Here is a 25,358-nt window from a genome sequence, read left to right on the forward strand (position 1 = left end):
GGACGGGCAAATTTAACTCTCATTTCCCACCAGGAAGAGGAATTAACCAAAGGCTCAGCATGCCGGGCCGGAACCAGATTAGGGCCTGAAGCCATCCTGCGGTGTTGCGGCCAGGTCACAAGAAAGCGAGTTGAAGAAAGGAGCTCAGGGGCACTGTAATTCACAAACCTGCAGAGTTATAAATGACAGCTATCGTCCAAAAATAGACTGAAGTAAGGCTGCCAAGAGGACTTGAAAGCGGGGCAGAATTGCAGGAAACCGATTTCAGGAGGTAGACTGGAATTGCATTGAAAGCATAGGAAAAGAGGCAGAACGTCCACAATGATGCACTTGGCCAAAAAGGGCGTATGCGTTTTTTCCTGAATATATTCAGGAAAAAACGCATACGCCCTTTTTGGCCAACCAAGCAAGCTTGCAAAGGAAATCTGCACTACAATGAAGTCTCACTTCCCCCCGGTCAAAAGGGCCATCTGAAAAAAGTGTAAAATCCAGAACGGCAACAGGCCATGGAGAACTGGGAGCCTTGTTATGCTGATGGGCGGGATGTAAATTGCCTACAACCACTCGGGAGAAGTGTATGGTGTTTCCTGAAACATCTAAAAAACAAAGCAACAGAACCTAGGGCACTTCCACTTATGGTCCTATAGCTTAGGGAAATTAAAATCAAAAAGACACAGCCACCCCAAAGTTTGGAACGGCTCTGTTTACAAGAACCTCGTTTACAGTACAAGTTCAACATCGCAGAAAGTGAAAAATGGATAAAGAAGTTGTGGAATTCACTTACAAAGCAATATCACTCAGCAATGAAATCTATGTCATCAGGCCCTTAGCAGCACAATGAGTGGATTCAGGTATGATGATTCTAACTGAAATAAGTCACACAGAAAAAGAAACCACATCAGATATCAGTAATACACGGAATGGAAACTTGGCGACACAGGAACTGAATTACAGAACAGAACAGGGTCTCAAATTTAGAAAGACAACTTATGCTTGCTTAAGGGTAAAGGTGAGTTGGGGTGCTGCATAAAACCAGAGATTGAAATGAGCACAGATAAAGTTCCTTAAGCCAAATATGGAATAGACTAGAGCTACTCCTTGCTCAACGAAATGGACTCAACACCGCATATTAAACGCCTAAGAATGTACCTGACTTGTAAGTATCTTAAAACCTATGGATTGCTATGTCTCCAAAAGAGAATCAAGCATGTGTACAGGGGCATAAACGCAGCAGTGATAGGATTGGAGAGGTTCGGTGAGCAAATGAAGACCCTTTGAAGTCATATTGCATGGTACCCATTCCACGGGTTTCAACTACCCAGGTTTAAGGTATTCTTCCTTCAGCTAAAACATGCATGTGGAACCCAAGTATGATCAACCATGTGAACGGGAGACGTGTTCAAATATGTCTCAGTTTTCCTGCCCTGGTACTCGGGTGCAACATTCCAGACGCTTTACTAACACTCTCCCCACTTGGAGAGTCAGCACCTTTAACCTCCTGTTTGGCCCAGTTTGCAATTTCTGCGGAAGATGAACAGGAATAGCGAGAACCAATGAGAGGCTAGCTGGAGGTGTCTGGACGGGCAAATTTAACTCTCATTTCCCACCAGGAAGAGGAATTAACCAAAGGCTCAGCATGCCGGGCCGGAACCAGATTAGGGCCTGAAGCCATCCTGCGGTGTTGCGGCCAGCTCAAAAGAAAGCGAGTTGAAGAAAGGAGCTCAGGGGCACTGTAATTCACAAACCTGCAGAGTTATAAATGACAGCTATCGTCCAAAAATAGACTGAAGTAAGGCTGCCAAGAGGACTTGAATGCGGGGCAGAATTGCAGGAAACCGATTTCAGGAGGTAGACTGGAATTGCATTGAAAGCATAGGAAAAGAGGCAGAACGTCCACAATGATGCACTTGGCCAAAAAGGGCGTATGCGTTTTTTCCTGAATATATTCAGGAAAAAACGCATACGCCCTTTTTGGCCGACCAAGCAAGCTTGCAAAGGAAATCTGCACTACAATGAAGTCTCACTTCCCCCCGGTCAAAAGGGCCATCTGAAAAAAGTGTAAAATCCAGAAAGGCAGGACAGGCCATGGAGAACTGGGAGCCTTGTTATGCTGATGGGCGGGATGTAAATTGCCAACAGACACTCGGGAGAAGTGTATGGTGTTTCCTGAAACATCTAAAAAACAAAGCAACAGAACCTAGGGCACTTCCACTTATGGTCCTATAGCTTAGGGAAATTAAAATCAAAAAGACACAGCCACCCCAAAGTTTGGAACGGCTCTGTTTACAAGAACCTCGTTTACAGTACAAGTTCAACATCGCAGAAAGTGAAAAATGGATAAAGAAGTTGTGGTATTTACTTACAAAGCAATATCACTCAGCAATGAAATCTATGTCATCAGGCCCTTAGCAGCACAATGAGTGGATTCAGGTATGATGATTCTAACTGAAATAAGTCACACAGAAAAAGAAACATCATAAGATATCAGTAATACACGGAATGTAAACTTGGCTACACAGGAACTGAATTACAGAACAGAACAGGGTCTCAAATTTAGAAAACCAACGTATTCTTGCTTAAGGGTAAAGGTGAGTTGGGGTGCTGCATAAAACCAGAGATTGAAATGAGCACAGATAAAGTTCCTTAAGCCAAATATGGAATAGACAAGAGCTACTCCTTGCTCAACGAAATGGACTCAACACCCCATATTAAACGCCTAAGAATGTACCTGACTAGTAAGTATCTTAAAACCTATGCATTGCTATGTCTCCGAAAGAGAATCAAGCATGTGTACAGGGGCATAAACGCAGCAGTGATAGGATTGGAGAGGTTCGGTGAGCAGATGAAGACCCTTTGAAGTCATATTGCATGGTACCCATTCCACGGGTTTCAACTACCCAGGTTTAAGGTATTCTTCCTTCAGCTAAAACATGCATGTGGAACCTAGAGTATGATCAACCATGTGATCGGGAGACGTGTTCAAATATGTCTCAGTTTTCCTCCCCTGGTACTCGGGTGCAACATTCCAGACGCTTTACTAACACTCTCCCCACTTGGAGAGTCAGTCCCTTTAACCTCCTGTTTGGCCCAGTTTGCAATTTCTGCGGAAGATGAACAGGAATAGCGAGAACCAATGAGAGGCTAGCTGGAGGTGTCTGGACGGGCAAATTTAACTCTCATTTCCCACCAGGAAGAGGAATTAACCAAAGGCTCAGCATGCCGGCCCGGAACCAGATTAGGGCCTGAAGCCATCCTGCGGTCTTGCGGCCAGGTCACAAGAAAGCGAGTTGAAGAAAGGAGCTCAGGGGCACTGTAATTCACAAACCTGCAGAGTTATAAATGACAGCTATCGTCCAAAAATAGACTGAAGTAAGGCTGCCAAGAGGACTTGAAAGCGGGGCAGAATTGCAGGAAACCGATTTCAGGAGGTAGACTGGAATTGCATTGAAAGCATAGGAAAAGAGGCAGAAAGTCCACAATGATGCACTTGGCCAAAAAGGGCGTATGCGTTTTTTCCTGAATATATTCAGGAAAAAACGCATACGCCCTTTTTGGCCAACCAAGCAAGCTTGCAAAGGAAATCTGCACTACAATGAAGTCTCACTTCCCCCCGGTCAAAAGGGCCATCTGAAAAAAGTGTAAAATCCAGAAAGGCAACAGGCCATTGAGAACTGGGAGCCTTGTTATGCTGAATGGCGGGATGTAAATTGCCAACAGACACTTGGGAGAAGTGTATGGTGTTTCCTGAAACATCTAAAAAACAAAGCAAGAGAGCCTAGGGCACTTCCACTTATGGCCCTATAGCTTAGGGAAATTAAAATCAAAAAGACACAGCCACCCCAAAGTTTGGAACGGCTCTGTTTACAAGAACCTCGTTTACAGTACAAGTTCAACATCGCAGAAAGTGAAAAATGGATAAAGAAGTTGTGGTATTTACTTAAAAAGCAATATCACTCAGCAATGAAATCTGTGTCATCAGGCCCTTAGCAGCACAATGAGTGGATTCAGGTATGATGATTCTAACTGAAATAAGTCACACAGAAAAAGAAACATCATAAGATATCAGTAATACACGGAATATAAACTTGACTACACAGGAACTGAATTACAGAACAGAACAGGGTCTCAAATTTAGAAAACCAACTTATGCTTGCTTAAGGGTAAAGGTGAGTTGGGGTGCTGCATAAAACCAGAGATTGAAATGAGCACAGATAAAGTTCCTTAAGCCAAATATGGAATAGACAAGAGCTACTCCTTGCTCAACGAAATGGACTCAACACCGCATATTGAACGCCTAAGAATGTACCTGACAAGTAAGTATCTTACAACCTATAGATTGCTATGTCTCCGAAAGAGAATCAAGCATGTGTACAGGGGCATAAACGCAGCAGTGATAGGATTGGAGAGGTTCGGTGAGCAAATGAAGACCCTTTGAAGTCATATTGCATGGTACCCATTACACGGGTCTCAACTCTCCAGGTTTAAGGTATTCTTCCTTCAGCTAAAACATGCATGTGGAACCCAAGTATGATCAACCATGTGAACGGGAGACGTGTTCAAATATGTCTCAGTTTTCCTCCCCTGGTACTCGGGTGCAACATTCCAGACGCTTTACTAACACTCTCCCCACTTGGAGAGTCAGCGCCTTTAACCTCCTGTTTGGCCCAGTTTGCAATTTCTGCGGAAGATGAACAGGAATAGCGAGAACCAATGAGAGGCTAGCTGGAGGTGTCTGGACGGACAAATTTAACTCTCATTTCCCACCAGGAAGAGGAATTAACCAAAGGCTCAGCATGCCAGGCCGGAACCAGATTAGGGCCTGAAGCCATCCTGCGGTGTTGCGGCCAGCTCAAAAGAAAGCGAGTTGAAGAAAGGAGCTCAGGGGCACTGTAATTCACAAACCTGCAGAGTTATAAATGACAGCTATCGTCCAAAAATAGACTGAAGTAAGGCTGCCAAGAGGACTTGAATGCGGGGCAGAATTGCAGGAAACCGATTTCAGGAGGTAGACTGGAATTGCATTGAAAGCATAGGAAAAGAGGCAGAACGTCCACAATGATGCACTTGGCCAAAAAGGGCGTATGCGTTTTTTCCTGAATATATTCAGGAAAAAACGCATACGCCCTTTTTGGCCAACCAAGCAAGCTTGCAAAGGAAATCTGCACTACAATGAAGTCTCACTTCCCCCCGGTCAAAAGGGCCATCTGAAAAAAGTGTAAAATCCAGAAAGGCAGGACAGGCCATGGAGAACTGGGAGCCTTGTTATGCTGATGGGCGGGATGTAAATTGCCAACAACCACTCGGGAGAAGTGTATGGTGTTTCCTGAAACATCTAAAAAACAAAGCAACAGAACCTAGGGCACTTCCACTTATGGTCCTATAGCTTAGGGAAATTAAAATCAAAAAGACACAGCCACCCCAAAGTTTGGAACGGCTCTGTTTACAAGAACCTCGTTTACAGTACAAGTTCAACATCGCAGAAAGTGAAAAATGGATAAAGAAGTTGTGGTATTTACTTACAAAGCAATATCACTCAGCAATGAAATCTGTGTCATCAGGCCCTCAGCAGCACAATGAGTGGATTCAGGTATGATGATTCTAACTGAAATAAGTCACACAGAAAAAGAAACATCATAAGATATCAGTAATACACGGAATGTAAACTTGGCTACACAGGAACTGAATTACAGAACAGAACAGGGTCTCAAATTTAGAAAACCAACTTATGCTTGCTTAAGGGTAAAGGTGAGATGGGGTGCTGCATAAAACCAGAGATTGAAATGAGCACAGATAAAGATCCTTAAGCCAAATATGGAATAGACAAGAGCTACTCCTTGCTCAATGAAATGGACTCAACACCGCATATTAAACGCCTAAGAATGTACCTGACTAGTAAGTATCTTAAAACCTATGGATTGCTATGTCTCCGAAAGCGAATCAAGCATGTGTACAGGGGCATAAACGCAGCAGTGATAGGATTGGAGAGGTTCGGTGAGCAAATGAAGACCCTTTGAAGTCATATTGCATGGTACCCATTCCACGGGTTTCAACTACCCAGGTTTAAGGTATTCTTCCTTCAGCTAAAACATGCATGTGGAATCTAGAGTATGATCAACCATGTGATCGGGAGACGTGTTCAAATATGTCTCAGTTTTCCTCCCCTGGTACTCGGGTGCAACATTCCAGACGCTTTACTAACACTCTCCCCACTTGGAGAGTCAGTCCCTTTAACCTCCTCTTTGGCCCAGTTTGCAATTTCTGCGGAAGATGAACAGGAATAGCGAGAACCAATGAGAGGCTAGCTGGAGGTGTCTGAACGGGCAAATTTAACTCTCATTTCCCACCAGGAAGAGGAATTAAGCAAAGGCTCAGCATGCCGGGCCGGTACCAGATTAGGGCCTGAAGCCATCCTGCGGTGTTGCGGCCAGGTCACAAGAAAGCGAGTTGAAGAAAGGAGCTCAGGGGCACTGTAATTCACAAACATGCAGAGTTATAAATGACAGCTATCGTCCAAAAATAGACTGAAGTAAGGCTGCCAAGAGGACTTGAAATCGGGGCAGAATTGCAGGAAACCGATTTCAGGAGGTAGACTGGAATTGCATTGAAAGCATAGGAAAAGAGGCAGAACGTCCACAATGATGCACTTGGCCGAAAAGGGCGTATGCGTTTTTTCCTGAATATATTCAGGAAAAAACGCATACGCCCTTTTTGGCCAACCAAGCAAGCTTGCAAAGGAAATCTACACTACAATGAAGTCTCACTTCCCCCCGGTCAAAAGGGCCATCTGAAAAAAGTGTAAAATCCAGAAAGGCAGGACAGGCCATGGAGAACTGGGAGCCTTGTTATGCTGATGGGCGGGATGTAAATTGCCAACAACCACTCGGGAGAAGTGTATGGTGTTTCCTGAAACATCTAAAAAACAAAGCAACAGAACCTAGGGCACTTCCACTTATGGTCCTATAGCTTAGGGAAATTAAAATCAAAAAGACACAGCCACCCCAAAGTTTGGAACGGCTCTGTTTACAAGAACCTCGTTTACAGTACAAGTTCAACATCGCAGAAAGTGAAAAATGGATAAAGAAGTTGTGGTATTTACTTACAAAGCAATATCACTCAGCAATGAAATCTGTGTCATCAGGCCCTTAGCAGCACAATGAGTGGATTCAGGTATGATGATTCTAACTGAAGTAAGTCACACAGAAAAAGAAACATCATAAGATATCACTAATACACGGAATGTAAACTTGGCTACACAGGAACTGAATTACAGAACAGAAGAGGGTCTCAAATTTAGAAAACCAACTTATGCTTGCTTAAGGGTAAAGGTGAGTTGGGGTGCTGCATAAAACCAGAGATTGAAATGAGCACAGATAAAGTTCCTTAAGCCAAATATGGAATAGACAAGAGCTACTCCTTGCTCAACGAAATGGACTCAACACCGCATATTAAACGCCTAAGAATGTACCTGACTAGTAAGTATCTTAAAACCTATGGATTGCTATGTCTCCGAAAGAGAATCAAGCATGTGTACAGGGGCATAAACGCAGCAGTGATAGGATTGGAGAGGTTCGGTGAGCAAATGAAGACCCTTTGAAGTCATATTGCATGGTACCCATTCCACGGGTTTCAACTACCCAGGTTTAAGGTATTCTTCCTTCAGCTAAAACATGCATGTGGAACCTAGAGTATGATCAACCATGTGATCGGGAGACGTGTTCAAATATGTCTCAGTTTTCCTCCCCTGGTACTCGGGTGCAACATTCCAGACGCTTTACTAACACTCTCCCCACTTGGAGAGTCAGTCCCTTTAACCTCCTGTTTGGCCCAGTTTGCAATTTCTGCGGAAGATGAACAGGAATAGCGAGAACCAATGAGAGGCTAGCTGGAGGTGTCTGGACGGGCAAATTTAACTCTCATTTCCCACCAGGAAGAGGAATTAACCAAAGGCTCAGCATGCCGGGCCGGAACCAGATTAGGGCCTGAAGCCATCCTGCGGTGTTGCGGCCAGGTCACAAGAAAGCGAGTTGAAGAAAGGAGCTCAGGGGCACTGTAATTCACAAACCTGCAGAGTTATAAATGACAGCTATCGTCCAAAAATAGACTGAAGTAAGGCTGCCAAGAGGACTTGAAAGCGGGGCAGAATTGCAGGAAACCAATTTCAGGAGGTAGACTGGAATTGCATTGAAAGCATAGGAAAAGAGGCAGAACGTCCACAATGATGCACTTGGCCAAAAAGGGCGTATGCGTTTTTTCCTGAATATATTCAGGAAAAAACGCATACGCCCTTTTTGGCCAACCAAGCAAGCTTGCAAAGGAAATCTGCACTACAATGAAGTCTCACTTCCCCCCAGTCAAAAGGGCCATCTGAAAAAAGTGTAAAATCCAGAAAGGCAGGACAGGCCATGGAGAACTGGGAGCCTTGTTATGCTGATGGGCGGGATGTAAATTGCCAACAACCACTCGGGAGAAGTGTATGGCGTTTCCTGAAACATCTAAAAAACAAAGCAACAGAACCTACGGCACTTCCACTTATGGTCCTATAGCTTAGGGAAATTAAAATGAAAAAGACACAGCCACCCCAAAGTTTGGAACGGCTCTGTTTACAAGAACCTCGTTTACAGTACAAGTTCAACATCGCAGAAAGTGAAAAATGGATAAAGAAGTTGTGGTATTTACTTACAAAGCAATATCACTCAGCAATGAAATCTGTGTCATCAGGCCCTTAGCATCACAATGAGTGGATTCAGGTACGATGATTGTAACTGAAATAAGTCACACAGAAAAAGAAACATCATAAGATATCAGTAATACACGGAATGGAAACTTGGCTACACAGGAACTGAATTACAGAACAGAAGAGGGTCTCAAATTTAGAAAACCAACTTATGCTTGCTTAAGGGGAAAGGTGAGTTGGGGTGCTGCATAAAACCAGAGATTGAAATGAGCACAGATAAAGTTCCTTAAGCCAAATATGGAATAGACAAGAGCTACTCCTTGCTCAACGAAATGGACTCAACACCCCATATTAAACGCCTAAGAATGTACCTGACTAGTAAGTATCTTAAAACCTATGGATTGCTATGTCTCCAAAAGAGAATCAAGCGTGTGTACAGGGGCATAAACGCAGCAGTGATAGGATTGGAGAGGTTCGGTGAGCAAATGAAGACCCTTTGAAGTCATATTGCATGGTACCCATTCCACGGGTTTCAACTACCCAGGTTTAAGGTATTCTTCCTTCAGCTAAAACATGCATTTGGAACCTAGAGTATGATCAACCATGTGATCGGGAGACGTGTTCAAATATGTCTCAGTTTTCCTCCACTGGTACTCGGGTGAAACATTCCAGATGCTTTACTAACACTCTCCCGACTTGGAGAGTCAGTCCCTTTAACCTCCTGTTTGGCCCAGTTTGCAATTTCTGCGGAAGATGAACAGGAATAGCGAGAACAAATGAGAGGCTAGCTGGAGGTGTCTGGACGGGCAAATTTAACTCTCATTTCCCACCAGGAAGAGGAATTAACCAAAGGCTCAGCGTGCCGGGCCGGAACCAGATTAGGGCCTGAAGCCATCCTGCGGTGTTGCGGCCAGGTCACAAGAAAGCGTGTTGAAGAAAGGAGCTCAGGGGCACTGTAATTCACAAACCTGCAGAGTTATAAATGACAGCTATCGTCCAAAAATAGACTGAAGTAAGGCTGCCAAGAGGACTTGAAAGCGGGGCAGAATTGCAGGAAACCGATTTCAGGAGGTAGACTGGAATTGCATTGAAAGCATAGGAAAAGAGGCAGAACGTCCACAATGATGCACTTGGCCAAAAAGGGCGTATGCGTTTTTTCCTGAATATATTCAGGAAAAAATGCATACGCCCTTTTTGGCCAACCAAGCAAGCTTGCAAAGGAAATCTGCACTACAATGAAGTCTCACTTCCCCCCGGTCAAAAGGGCCATCTGAAAAAAGTGTAAAATCCAGAAAGGCAGGACAGGCCATGGAGAACTGGGAGCCTTGTTATGCTGATGCGCGGGATGTAAATTGCCAACAGACACTCCGGAGAAGTGTATGGTGTTTCCTGAAACATCTAAAAAACAAAGCAACAGAGCCTAGGGCACTGCCACTTATGGTCCTATAGCTTAGGGAAATTAAAATCAAAAAGACACAGCCACCCCAAAGTTTGGGACGCCTCTGTTTACAAGAACCTCGTTTACAGTACAAGTTCAACATCGCAGAAAGTGAAAAATGGATAAAGAAGTTGTGGTATTTACTTACAAAGCAATATCACTCAGCAATGAAATCTATGTCATCAGGCCCTTAGCATCACAATGAGTGGATTCAGGTATGATGATTCTAACTGAAATAAGTCACACAGAAAAAGAAACATCATAAGATATCAGTAATACACGGAATGTAAACTTGGCTACACAGGAACTGAATTACAGAACAGAACAGGGTCTAAAATTTAGAAAACTAACTTATGCTTGCTTAAGGGTAAAGGTGAGTTGGGGTGCTGCATAAAACCAGAGATTGAAATGAGCACAGATAAAGTTCCTTAAGTCAAATATGGAATAGACAAGAGCTACTCCTTGCTCAACGAAATGGACTCAACACCGCATATTAAACGCCTAAGAATGTACCTGACTAGTAAGTATCTTAAAACCTATGGATTGCTATGTCTCCGAAAGAGAATCAAGCATGTGTACAGGGGCATAAACACAGCAGTGATAGGATTGGAGAGGTTCGGTGAGCAAATGAAGACCCTTTGAAGTCATATTGCATGGTACCCATTACACGGGTCTCAACTCTCCAGGTTTAAGGTATTCTTCCTTCAGCTAAAACATGCATGTGGAACCCAAGTATGATCAACCATGTGAACGGGAGACGTGTTCAAATATGTCTCAGTTTTCCTCCCCTGGTACTCGGGTGCAACATTCCAGACGCTTTACTAACACTCTCCCCACTTGGAGAGTCAGTGCCTTTAACCTCCTGTTTGGCCCAGTTTGCAATTTCTGCGGAAGATGAACAGGAATAGCGAGAACCAATGAGAGGCTAGCTGGAGGTGTCTGGACGGGCAAATTTAACTCTCATTTCCCACCAGGAAGAGGAATTAACCAAAGGCTCAGCATGCAGGGCCGGAACCAGATTAGGGCCTGAAGCCATCCTGCGGTGTTGCGGCCAGCTCAAAAGAAAGCGAGTTGAAGAAAGGAGCTCAGGGGCACTGTAATTCACAAACCTGCAGAGTTATAAATGACAGCTATCGTCCAAAAATAGACTGAAGTAAGGCTGCCAAGAGGACTTGAATGCGGGGCAGAATTGCAGGAAACCGATTTCAGGAGGTAGACTGGAATTGCATTGAAAGCATAGGAAAAGAGGCAGAACGTCCACAATGATGCACTTGGCCAAAAAGGGCGTATGCATTTTTTCCTGAATATATTCAGGAAAAAACGCATACGCCCTTTTTGGCCGACCAAGCAAGCTTGCAAAGGAAATCTGCACTACAATGAAGTCTCACTTCCCCCCGGTCAAAAGGGCCATCTGAAAAAAGTGTAAAATCCAGAAAGGCAGGACAGGCCATGGAGAACTGGGAGCCTTGTTATGCTGATGGGCGGGATGTAAATTGCCAACAACCACTCGGGAGAAGTGTATGGTGTTTCCTGAAACATCTAAAAAACAAAGCAACAGAACCTAGGGCACTTCCACTTATGGTCCTATAGCTTAGGGAAATTAAAATCAAAAAGACACAGCCACCCCAAAGTTTGGAACGGCTCTGTTTACAAGAACCTCGTTTACAGTACAAGTTCAACATCGCAGAAAGTGAAAAATGGATAAAGAAGTTGTGGTATTTACTTACAAAGCAATATCACTCAGCAATGAAATCTGTGTCATCAGGCCCTTAGCAGCACAATGAGTGGATTCAGGTATGATGATTCTAACTGAAATAAGTCACACAGAAAAAGAAACATCATAAGATATCAGTAATACACGGAATGTAAACTTGGCTACACAGGAACTGAATTACAGAACAGAACAGGGTCTCAAATTTAGAAAACCAACGTATTCTTGCTTAAGGGTAAAGGTGAGTTGGGGTGCTGCATAAAACCAGAGATTGAAATGAGCACAGATAAAGTTCCTTAAGCCAAATATGGAATAGACAAGAGCTACTCCTTGCTCAACGAAATGGACTCAACACCCCATATTAAACGCCTAAGAATGTACCTGACTAGTAAGTATCTTAAAACCTATGCATTGCTATGTCTCCGAAAGAGAATCAAGCATGTGTACAGGGGCATAAACGCAGCAGTGATAGGATTGGAGAGGTTCGGTGAGCAGATGAAGACCCTTTGAAGTCATATTGCATGGTACCCATTCCACGGGTTTCAACTACCCAGGTTTAAGGTATTCTTCCTTCAGCTAAAACATGCATGTGGAACCTAGAGTATGATCAACCATGTGATCGGGAGACGTGTTCAAATATGTCTCAGTTTTCCTCCCCTGGTACTCGGGTGCAACATTCCAGACGCTTTACTAACACTCTCCCCACTTGGAGAGTCAGTCCCTTTAACCTCCTGTTTGGCCCAGTTTGCAATTTCTGCGGAAGATGAACAGGAATAGCGAGAACCAATGAGAGGCTAGCTGGAGGTGTCTGGACGGGCAAATTTAACTCTCATTTCCCACCAGGAAGAGGAATTAACCAAAGGCTCAGCATGCCGGCCCGGAACCAGATTAGGGCCTGAAGCCATCCTGCGGTCTTGCGGCCAGGTCACAAGAAAGCGAGTTGAAGAAAGGAGCTCAGGGGCACTGTAATTCACAAACCTGCAGAGTTATAAATGACAGCTATCGTCCAAAAATAGACTGAAGTAAGGCTGCCAAGAGGACTTGAAAGCGGGGCAGAATTGCAGGAAACCGATTTCAGGAGGTAGACTGGAATTGCATTGAAAGCATAGGAAAAGAGGCAGAAAGTCCACAATGATGCACTTGGCCAAAAAGGGCGTATGCGTTTTTTCCTGAATATATTCAGGAAAAAACGCATACGCCCTTTTTGGCCAACCAAGCAAGCTTGCAAAGGAAATCTGCACTACAATGAAGTCTCACTTCCCCCCGGTCAAAAGGGCCATCTGAAAAAAGTGTAAAATCCAGAAAGGCAACAGGCCATTGAGAACTGGGAGCCTTGTTATGCTGAATGGCGGGATGTAAATTGCCAACAGACACTTGGGAGAAGTGTATGCTGTTTCCTGAAACATCTAAAAAACAAAGCAAGAGAGCCTAGGGCACTTCCACTTATGGCCCTATAGCTTAGGGAAATTAAAATCAAAAAGACACAGCCACCCCAAAGTTTGGAACGGCTCTGTTTACAAGAACCTCGTTTACAGTACAAGTTCAACATCGCAGAAAGTGAAAAATGGATAAAGAAGTTGTGGTATTTACTTACAAAGCAATATCACTCAGCAATGAAATCTGTGTCATCAGGCCCTTAGCAGCACAATGAGTGGATTCAGGTATGATGATTCTAACTGAAATAAGTCACACAGAAAAAGAAACATCATAAGATATCAGTAATACACGGAATGTAAACTTGACTACACAGGAACTGAATTACAGAACAGAACAGGGTCTCAAATTTAGAAAACCAACTTATGCTTGCTTAAGGGTAAAGGTGAGTTGGGGTGCTGCATAAAACCAGAGATTGAAATGAGCACAGATAAAGTTCCTTAAGCCAAATATGGAATAGACAAGAGCTACTCCTTGCTCAACGAAATGGACTCAACACCGCATATTGAACGCCTAAGAATGTACCTGACAAGTAAGTATCTTACAACCTATAGATTGCTATGTCTCCGAAAGAGAATCAAGCATGTGTACAGGGGCATAAACGCAGCAGTGATAGGATTGGAGAGGTTCGGTGAGCAAATGAAGACCCTTTGAAGTCATATTGCATGGTACCCATTCCACGGGTCTCAACTCTCCAGGTTTAAGGTATTCTTCCTTCAGCTAAAACATGCATGTGGAACCCAAGTATGATCAACCATGTGAACGGGAGACGTGTTCAAATATGTCTCAGTTTTCCTCCCCTGGTACTCGGGTGCAACATTCCAGACGCTTTACTAACACTCTCCCCACTTGGAGAGTCAGCGCCTTTAACCTCCTGTTTGGCCCAGTTTGCAATTTCTGCGGAAGATGAACAGGAATAGCGAGAACCAATGAGAGGCTAGCTGGAGGTGTCTGGACGGGCAAATTTAACTCTCATTTCCCACCAGGAAGAGGAAATAACCAAAGGCTCAGCGTGCCGTACCGGAACCAGATTAGGGCCTGAAGCCATCCTGCGGTGTTGCGGCCAGCTCAAAAGAAAGCGAGTTGAAGAAAGGAGCTCAGGGGCACTGTAATTCACAAACCTGCAGAGTTATAAATGACAGCTATCGTCCAAAAATAGACTGAAGTAAGGCTGCCAAGAGGACTTGAATGCGGGGCAGAATTGCAGGAAACCGATTTCAGGAGGTAGACTGGAATTGCATTGAAAGCATAGGAAAAGAGGCAGAACGTCCACAATGATGCACTTGGCCAAAAAGGGCGTATGCGTTTTTTCCTGAATATATTCAGGTAAAAACGCATACGCCCTTTTTGGCCAACCAAGCAAGCTTGCAAAGGAAATCTGCACTACAATGAAGTCTCACTTCCCCCCGGTCAAAAGGGCCATCTGAAAAAAGTGTAAAATCCAGAAAGGCAGGACAGGCCATGGAGAACTGGGAGCCTTGTTATGCTGATGGGCGGGATGTAAATTGCCAACAACCACTCGGGAGAAGTGTATGGTGTTTCCTGAAACATCTAAAAAACAAAGCAACAGAACCTAGGGCACTTCCACTTATGGTCCTATAGCTTAGGGAAATTAAAATCAAAAAGACACAGCCACCCCAAAGTTTGGAACGGCTCTGTTTACAAGAACCTCGTTTACAGTACAAGTTCAACATCGCAGAAAGTGAAAAATGGATAAAGAAGTTGTGGTATTTACTTACAAAGCAATATCACTCAGCAATGAAATCTGTGTCATCAGGCCCTTAGCAGCACAATGAGTGGATTCAGGTATGATGATTCTAACTGAAGTAAGTCACACAGAAAAAGAAACATCATAAGATATCAGTAATACACGGAATGTAAACTTGGCTACACAGGAACTGAATTACAGAACAGAACAGGGTCTCAAATTTAGAAAACCAACTTATGCTTGCTTAAGGGTAAAGATGAGTTGGGGTGCTGCATAATCCAGAGATTGAAATGAGCACAGATAAAGTTCCTTAAGTCAAATATGGAATAGACAAGAGCTACTCCTTGCTCAACGAAATGGACTCAACACCCCATATTAAACGCCTAAGAATGTACCTGACTAGTAAGTATCGTAAAACCTATGGATTGCTATGTCTCCGAAAGAGAATCAAGCATGTGTACAGGGGCATAAACGCAGCAGTGATAGGATTGGAGAGGTTCGGTGAGCAAATGAAGACCCTTTGAAGTCATATTGCATGGTACCCATTACACGGGTTTCAACTACCCAGGTTTAAGGTATTCTTCCTTCAGCTAAAACATGCATGTGGAACCCAAGTATGATCAACCATGTGATCGGGAGACGTGTTCAAATATGTCTCAGTTTTCCTCCCCTGGTACTCGGGTGCAACATTCCAGACGCTTTACTAACACTCTCCCCACTTGGAGAGTCAGCGCCTTTAACCTCCTGTTTGGCCCAGTTTGCAATTTCTGCGCAAGATGAACAGGAATAGCGAGAACCAATGAGAGACTAGCTGGAGGTGTCTGGACCGGCAAATTTAACTCTCATTTCCCACCAGGAAGAGGAAATAACCAAAGGCTCAGCGTGCCGTGCCGGAACCAGATTAGGGCCTGAAGCCATCCTGCGGTGTTGCGGCCAGGTCACAAGAAAGCGAGTTGAAGAAAGGAGCTCAGGGGCACTGTAATTCACAAACATGCAGAGTTATAAATGACAGCTATCGTCCAAAAATAGACTGAAGTAAGGCTGCCAAGAGGACTTGAAATCGGGGCAGAATTGCAGGAAACCGATTTCAGGAGGTAGACTGGAATTGCATTGAAAGCATAGGAAAAGAGGCAGAACGTCCACAATGATGCACTTGGCCAAAAAGGGCGTATGCGTTTTTTCCTGAATATATTCAGGAAAAAACGCATAAGCCCTTTTTGGCCAACCAAGCAAGCTTGCAAAGGAAATCTGCACTACAGTGAAGTCTCACTTCCCCCCGGTCAAAAGGGCCATCTGAAAAAAGTGTAAAATCCAGAAAGGCAAGACAGGCCATGGAGAACTGGGAGCCTTGTTATGCTGATGGGCGGGATGTAAATTGCCAACAACCACTCGGGAGAAGTGTATGGTGTTTCCTGAAACATCTAAGAAACAAAGCACCAGAGCCTAGGGCACTTCCACTTATGGTCCTATACCTTAGGGAAATTAAAATCAAAAAGACACAGCCACCCCAAAGTTTGGGACGCCACCGTTTACAAGAACCTCGTTTACCGTACAAGTTCAATATCACAGAAAGTGAAAAATGGATAAAGAACTTGAGGTACTTACGTACAATGCAGTATCACTCAGCAGTGAAATCTATGTCATCAGGCCCGTAGCAGCATAATGAGTGGATTCAGGTACGATGATTCTAACTGAAATAAGTCACACAGAAAAAGAAACATCATAAGATATCACTAATACACGGAATGTAAACTTGGCTACACAGGAACTGCATTCCAAAACAGAACAGGGTCTCAAATTTAGAAAACCAACATATGCTTGCTTAAGGGTAAAGGTGAGTTGGGGTGCTGCATAAAACCAGAGATTGAAATGAGCACAGATAAAGTTCCTTAAGCCAAATATGGAATAGACAAGAGCTACTCCTTGCTCAACGAAATGGACTCAACACCCCATATTAAACGCCTAAGAATGTACCTGACTAGTAAGTATCTTAAAACCTATGGATTGCTATGTCTCCAAAAGAGAATCAAGCGTGTGTACAGGGGCATAAACGCAGCAGTGATAGGATTGGAGAGGTTCGGTGAGCAAATGAAGACCCTTTGAAGTCATATTGCATGGTACCCATTCCACGGGTTTCAACTACCCAGGTTTAAGGTATTCTTCCTTCAGCTAAAACATGCATTTGGAACCTAGAGTATGATCAACCATGTGATCGGGAGACGTGTTCAAATATGTCTCAGTTTTCCTCCCCTGGTACTCGGGTGAAACATTCCAGATGCTTTACTAACACTCTCCCGACTTTAAGAGTCAGTCCCTTTAACCTCCTGTTTGGCCCAGTTTGCAATTTCTGCGGAAGATGAACAGGAATAGCGAGAACAAATGAGAGGCTAGCTGGAGGTGTCTGGACGGGCAAATTTAACTCTCATTTCCCACCAGGAAGAGGAATTAACCAAAGGCTCAGCGTGCCGTGCCGGAAAAAGATTAGGGCCTGAAGCCATCCTGCGGTGTTGCGGCCAGCTCAAAAGAAAACGAGTTGAAAAAAGGAGCTCAGGGGCACTGTAATTCACAAACCTGCAGAGTTATAAATGACAGCTATCGTCCAAAAATAGACTGAAGTAAGGCTGCCAAGAGGACTTGAAAGCGGGGCAGAATTGCAGGAAACCGATTTCAGGAGGTAGACTGGAATTGCATTGAAAGCATAGGAAAAGAGGCAGAACGTCCACAATGATGCACTTGGCCAAAAAGGGCGTATGCGTTTTTTCCTGAATATATTCAGGAAAAAACGCATACGCACTTTTTGGCCAACCAAGCAAGCTTGCAAAGGAAATCTGCACTACAATGAAGTCTCACTTCCCCCCGGTCAAAAGGGCCATCTGAAAAAAGTGTAAAATCCAGAAAGGCAGGACAGGCCATGGAGAACTGGGAGCCTTGTTATGCTGATGGGCGGGATGTAAATTGCCAACAACCACTCGGGAGAAGTGTATGGTGTTTCCTGAAACATCTAAAAAACAAACCAACAGAACCTAGGGCACTTCCACTTATGGTCCTATAGCTTAGGGAAATTAAAATCAAAAAGACACAGCCACCCCAAAGTTTGGAACGGCTCTGTTTACAAGAACCTCGTTTACAGTACAAGTTCAACATCGCAGAAAGTGAAAAATGGATAAAGAAGTTGTGGTATTTACTTACAAAGCAATATCACTCAGCAATGAAATGTGTGTCATCAGGCCCTTAGCAGCACAATGAGTGGATTCAGGTATGATGATTCTAACTGAAGTAAGTCACACAGAAAAAGAAACATCATAAGATATCAGTAATACACGGAATATAAACTTGGCTACACAGGAACTGAATTACAGAACAGAACAGGGTCTCAAATTTAGAAAACCAACTTATGCTTGCTTAAGGGTAAAGGTGAGTTGGGGTGCTGCATAAAACCAGAGATTGAAATGAGCACAGATAAAGTTCCTTAAGTCAAATATGGAATAGACAAGAGCTACTCCTTGCTCAACGAAATGGACTCAACACCGCATATTAAACGCCTAAGAATGTACCTGACTAGTAAGTATCTTAAAACTTATGGATTGCTATGTCTCCGAAAGAGAATCAAGCATGTGTACAGGGGCATAAACGCAGCAGTGATAGGATTGGAGAGGTTCGGTGAGCAAATGAAGACCCTTTGAAGTCATATTGCATGGTACCCATTACACGGGTCTTAACTCTCCAGGTTTAAGGTATTCTTCCTTCAGCTAAAACATGCATGTGGAACCCAAGTATGATCAACCATGTGAACGGGAGACGTGTTCAAATATGTCTCAGTTTTCCTCCCCTGGTACTCGGGTGCAACATTCCAGACGCTTTACTAACACTCTCCCCACTTGGAGAGTCAGCGCCTTTAACCTCCTGTTTGGCCCAGTTTGCAATTTCTGCGGAAGATGAACAGGAATAGCGAGAACCAATGAGAGACTAGCTGGAGGTGTCTGGACCGGCAAATTTAACTCTCATTTCCCACCAGGAAGAGGAAATAACCAAAGGCTCAGCGTGCCGTGCCGGAACCAGATTAGGGCCTGAAGCCATCCTGCGGTGTTGCGGCCAGGTCACAAGAAAGCGAGTTGAAGAAAGGAGCTCAGGGGCACTGTAATTCACAAACCTGCAGAGTTATAAATGACAGCTATCGTCCAAAAATAGACTGAAGTAAGGCTGCCAAGAGGACTTGAAAGCGGGGCAGAATTGCAGGAAACCGATTTCAGGAGGTAGACTGGAATTGCATTGAAAGCATAGGAAAAGAGGCAGAACGTCCACAATGATGCACTTGGCCAAAAAGGGCGTATGCGTTTTTTCCTGAATATATTCAGGAAAAAACACATACGCCCTTTTTGGCCAACCAAGCAAGCTTGCAAAGGAAATCTGCACTACAGTGAAGTCTCACTTCCCCCCGGTCAAAAGGGCCATCTGAAAAAAGTGTAAAATCCAGAAAGGCAGGACAGGCCATGGAGAACTGGGAGCCTTGTTATGCTGATGGGCGGGATGTAAATTGCCAACAACCACTCGGGAGAAGTGTATGGTGTTTCCTGAAACATCTAAAAAACAAAGCACCAGAGCCTAGGGCACTTCCACTTATGGTCCTATAGCTTAGGGAAATTAAAATCAAAAAGACACAGCCACCCCAAAGTTTGGAATGGCTCTGTTTACAAGAACCTCGTTTACAGTACAAGTTCAACATCGCAGAAAGTGAAAAATGGATAAAGAAGTTGTGGTATTTACTTACAAAGCAATATCACTCAGCAATGAAATCTGTGTCATCAGGCCCTTAGCAGCACAATGAGTGGATTCAGGTATGATGATTCTAACTGAAGTAAGTCACACAGAAAAAGAAACATCATAAGATATCAGTAATACACGGAATGTAAACTTGGCTACACAGGAACTGAATTACAGAACAGAACAGGGTCTCAAATTTAGAAAACCAACGTATTCTTGCTTAAGGGTAAAGGTGAGTTGGGGTGCTGCATAAAACCAGAGATTGAAATGAGCACAGATAAAGTTCCTTAAGCCAAATATGGAATAGACAAGAGCTACTCCTTGCTCAACGAAATGGACTCAACACCGCATATTAAACGCCTAAGAATGTACCTGACTAGTAAGTATCTTAAAACCTATGGATTGCTATGTCTCCGAAAGAGAATCAAGCATGTGTACAGGGGCATAAACGCAGCAGTGATAGGATTGGAGAGGTTCGGTGAGCAAATGAAGACCCTTTGAAGTCATATTACATGGTACCCATTACACGGGTCTCAACTCTCCAGGTATAAGGTATTCTTCCTTCAGCTAAAACATGCATGTGGAACCCAAGTATGATCAACCATGTGAACGGGAGACGTGTTCAAATATGTCTCAGTTTTCCTGCCCTGGTACTCGGGTGCAACATTCCAGACGCTTTACTAACACTCTCCCCACTTGGAGAGTCAGCACCTTTAACCTCCTGTTTGGCCCAGTTTGCAATTTCTGCGGAAGATGAACAGGAATAGCGAGAACCAATGAGAGGCTAGCTGGAGGTGTCTGGACGGGCAAATTTAACTCTCATTTCCCACCAGGAAGAGGAATTAACCAAAGGCTCAGCATGCAGGGCCGGAACCAGATTAGGGCCTGAAGCCATCCTGCGGTGTTGCGGCCAGCTCAAAAGAAAGCGAGTTGAAGAAAGGAGCTCAGGGGCACTGTAATTCACAAACCTGCAGAGTTATAAATGACAGCTATCGTCCAAAAATAGACTGAAGTAAGGCTGCCAAGAGGACTTGAATGCGGGGCAGAATTGCAGGAAACCGATTTCAGGAGGTAGACTGGAATTGCATTGAAAGCATAGGAAAAGAGGCAGAACGTCCACAATGATGCACTTGGCCAAAAAGGGCGTATGCATTTTTTCCTGAATATATTCAGGAAAAAACGCATACGCCCTTTTTGGCCGACCAAGCAAGCTTGCAAAGGAAATCTGCACTACAATGAAGTCTCACTTCCCCCCGGTCAAAAGGGCCATCTGAAAAAAGTGTAAAATCCAGAAAGGCAGGACAGGCCATGGAGAACTGGGAGCCTTGTTATGCTGATGGGCGGGATGTAAATTGCCAACAACCACTCGGGAGAAGTGTATGGTGTTTCCTGAAACATCTAAAAAACAAAGCAACAGAACCTAGGGCACTTCCACTTATGGTCCTATAGCTTAGGGAAATTAAAATCAAAAAGACACAGCCACCCCAAAGTTTGGAACGGCTCTGTTTACAAGAACCTCGTTTACAGTACAAGTTCAACATCGCAGAAAGTGAAAAATGGATAAAGAAGTTGTGGTATTTACTTACAAAGCAATATCACTCAGCAATGAAATCTGTGTCATCAGGCCCTTAGCAGCACAATGAGTGGATTCAGGTATGATGATTCTACCTGAAATAAGTCACACAGAAAAAGAAACATCATAAGATATCAGTAATACACGGAATGTAAACTTGGCTACACAGGAACTGAATTACAGAACAGAACAGGGTCTCAAATTTAGAAAACCAACGTATTCTTGCTTAAGGGTAAAGGTGAGTTGGGGTGCTGCATAAAACCAGAGATTGAAATGAGCACAGATAAAGTTCCTTAAGCCAAATATGGAATAGACAAGAGCTACTCCTTGCTCAACGAAATGGACTCAACACCCCATATTAAACGCCTAAGAATGTACCTGACTAGTAAGTATCTTAAAACCTATGCATTGCTATGTCTCCGAAAGAGAATCAAGCATGTGTACAGGGGCATAAACGCAGCAGTGATAGGATTGGAGAGGTTCGGTGAGCAGATGAAGACCCTTTGAAGTCATATTGCATGGTACCCATTCCACGGGTTTCAACTACCCAGGTTTAAGGTATTCTTCCTTCAGCTAAAACATGCATGTGGAACCTAGAGTATGATCAACCATGTGATCGGGAGACGTGTTCAAATATGTCTCAGTTTTCCTCCCCTGGTACTCGGGTGCAACATTCCAGACGCTTTACTAACACTCTCCCCACTTGGAGAGTCAGTCCCTTTAACCTCCTGTTTGGCCCAGTTTGCAATTTCTGCGGAAGATGAACAGGAATAGCGAGAACCAATGAGAGGCTAGCTGGAGGTGTCTGGACGGGCAAATTTAACTCTCATTTCCCACCAGGAAGAGGAATTAACCAAAGGCTCAGCATGACGGCCCGGAACCAGATTAGGGCCTGAAGCCATCCTGCGGTCTTGCGGCCAGGTCACAAGAAAGCGAGTTGAAGAAAGGAGCTCAGGGGCACTGTAATTCACAAACCTGCAGAGTTATAAATGACAGCTATCGTCCAAAAATAGACTGAAGTAAGGCTGCCAAGAGGACTTGAAAGCGGGGCAGAATTGCAGGAAACCGATTTCAGGAGGTAGACTGGAATTGCATTGAAAGCATAGGAAAAGAGGCAGAAAGTCCACAATGATGCACTTGGCCAAAAAGGGCGTATGCGTTTTTTCCTGAATATATTCAGGAAAAAACGCATACGCCCTTTTTGGCCAACCAAGCAAGCTTGCAAAGGAAATCTGCACTACAATGAAGTCTCACTTCCCCCCGGTCAAAAGGGCCATCTGAAAAAAGTGTAAAATCCAGAAAGGCAACAGGCCATTGAGAACTGGGAGCCTTGTTATGCTGAATGGCGGGATGTAAATTGCCAACAGACACTTGGGAGAAGTGTATGGTGTTTCCTGAAACATCTAAAAAACAAAGCAAGAGAGCCTAGGGCACTTCCACTTATGGCCCTATAGCTTAGGGAAATTAAAATCAAAAAGACACAGCCACCCCAAAGTTTGGAACGGCTCTGTTTACAAGAACCTCGTTTACAGTACAAGTTCAACATCGCAGAAAGTGAAAAATGGATAAAGAAGTTGTGGTATTTACTTACAAAGCAATATCACTCAGCAATGAAATCTGTGTCATCAGGCCCTTAGCAGCACAATGAGTGGATTCAGGTATGATGATTCTAACTGAAATAAGTCACACAGAAAAAGAAACATCATAAGATATCAGTAATACACGGAATGTAAACTTGACTACACAGGAACTGAATTACAGAACAGAACAGGGTCTCAAATTTAGAAAACCAACTTATGCTTGCTTAAGGGTAAAGGTGAGTTGGGGTGCTGCATAAAACCAGAGATTGAAATGAGCACAGATAAAGTTCCTTAAGCCAAATATGGAATAGACAAGAGCTACTCCTTGCTCAACGAAATGGACTCAACACCGCATATTGAACGCCTAAGAATGTACCTGACAAGTAAGTATCTTACAACCTATAGATTGCTATGTCTCCGAAAGAGAATCAAGCATGTGTACAGGGGCATAAACGCAGCAGTGATAGGATTGGAGAGGTTCGGTGAGCAAATGAAGACCCTTTGAAGTCATATTGCATGGTACCCATTACACGGGTCTCAACTCTCCAGGTTTAAGGTATTCTTCCTTCAGCTAAAACATGCATGTGGAACCCAAGTATGATCAACCATGTGAACGGGAGACGTGTTCAAATATGTCTCAGTTTTCCTCCCCTGGTACTCGGGTGCAACATTCCAGACGCTTTACTAACACTCTCCCCACTTGGAGAGTCAGCGCCTTTAACCTCCTGTTTGGCCCAGTTTGCAATTTCTGCGGAAGATGAACAGGAATAGCGAGAACCAATGAGAGGCTAGCTGGAGGTGTCTGGACGGGCAAATTTAACTCTCATTTCCCACCAGGAAGAGGAAATAACCAAAGGCTCAGCGTGCCGTACCGGAACCAGATTAGGGCCTGAAGCCATCCTGCGGTGTTGCGGCCAGCTCAAAAGAAAGCGAGTTGAAGAAAGGAGCTCAGGGGCACTGTAATTCACAAACCTGCAGAGTTATAAATGACAGCTATCGTCCAAAAATAGACTGAAGTAAGGCTGCCAAGAGGACTTGAAAGCGGGGCAGAATTGCAGGAAACCGATTTCAGGAGGTAGACTGGAATTGCATTGAAAGCATAGGAAAAGAGGCAGAACGTCCACAATGATGCACTTGGCCAAAAAGGGCGTATGCGTTTTTTCCTGAATATATTCAGGTAAAAACGCATACGCCCTTTTTGGCCAACCAAGCAAGCTTGCAAAGGAAATCTGCACTACAATGAAGTCTCACTTCCCCCCGGTCAAAAGGGCCATCTGAAAAAAGTGTAAAATCCAGAAAGGCAGGACAGGCCATGGAGAACTGGGAGCCTTGTTATGCTGATGGGCGGGATGTAAATTGCCAACAACCACTCGGGAGAAGTGTATGGTGTTTCCTGAAACATCTAAAAAACAAAGCAACAGAACCTAGGGCACTTCCACTTATGGTCCTATAGCTTAGGGAAATTAAAATCAAAAAGACACAGCCACCCCAAAGTTTGGAACGGCTCTGTTTACAAGAACCTCGTTTACAGTACAAGTTCAACATCGCAGAAAGTGAAAAATGGATAAAGAAGTTGTGGTATTTACTTACAAAGCAATATCACTCAGCAATGAAATCTGTGTCATCAGGCCCTTAGCAGCACAATGAGTGGATTCAGGTATGATGATTCTAACTGAAGTAAGTCACACAGAAAAAGAAACATCATAAGATATCAGTAATACACGGAATGTAAACTTGGCTACACAGGAACTGAATTACAGAACAGAACAGGGTCTCAAATTTAGAAAACCAACTTATGCTTGCTTAAGGGTAAAGATGAGTTGGGGTGCTGCATAATCCAGAGATTGAAATGAGCACAGATAAAGTTCCTTAAGTCAAATATGGAATAGACAAGAGCTACTCCTTGCTCAACGAAATGGACTCAACACCCCATATTAAACGCCTAAGAATGTACCTGACTAGTAAGTATCGTAAAACCTATGGATTGCTATGTCTCCGAAAGAGAATCAAGCATGTGTACAGGGGCATAAACGCAGCAGTGATAGGATTGGAGAGGTTCGGTGAGCAAATGAAGACCCTTTGAAGTCATATTGCATGGTACCCATTACACGGGTTTCAACTACCCAGGTTTAAGGTATTCTTCCTTCAGCTAAAACATGCATGTGGAACCCAAGTATGATCAACCATGTGAACGGGAGACGTGTTCAAATATGTCTCAGTTTTCCTCCCCTGGTACTCGGGTGCAACATTCCAGACGCTTTACTAACACTCTCCCCACTTGGAGAGTCAGCGCCTTTAACCTCCTGTTTGGCCCAGTTTGCAATTTCTGCGCAAGATGAACAGGAATAGCGAGAACCAATGAGAGACTAGCTGGAGGTGTCTGGACCGGCAAATTTAACTCTCATTTCCCACCAGGAAGAGGAAATAACCAAAGGCTCAGCGTGCCGTGCCGGAACCAGATTAGGGCCTGAAGCCATCC

The 25,358-nt window shown here is 44.0% G+C and overlaps 1 long non-coding RNA gene across 5 annotated transcripts in view; it reads right to left on the reverse strand.

Annotated features, from left to right (window-relative positions):
* LOC307181365 overlaps positions 1 to 25,358 on the reverse strand; it is a 1,041,989-nt gene that overhangs the window by 180,799 nt on the left and 835,832 nt on the right. For all 5 annotated transcript variants that reach the window (XR_013826595.1, XR_013826596.1, XR_013826597.1 and 2 more), the window contains exon 2: positions 3,938 to 4,023. This is a non-coding gene — a long non-coding RNA (uncharacterized lncRNA). The remainder of the gene's footprint in view (positions 1 to 3,937; positions 4,024 to 25,358) is intronic.

Source organism: Stenella coeruleoalba, assembly GCF_951394435.1.
Source record: "Stenella coeruleoalba genome assembly, contig: scaffold_107, whole genome shotgun sequence".
Taxonomy (NCBI): Eukaryota; Metazoa; Chordata; class Mammalia; order Artiodactyla; family Delphinidae; genus Stenella; species Stenella coeruleoalba.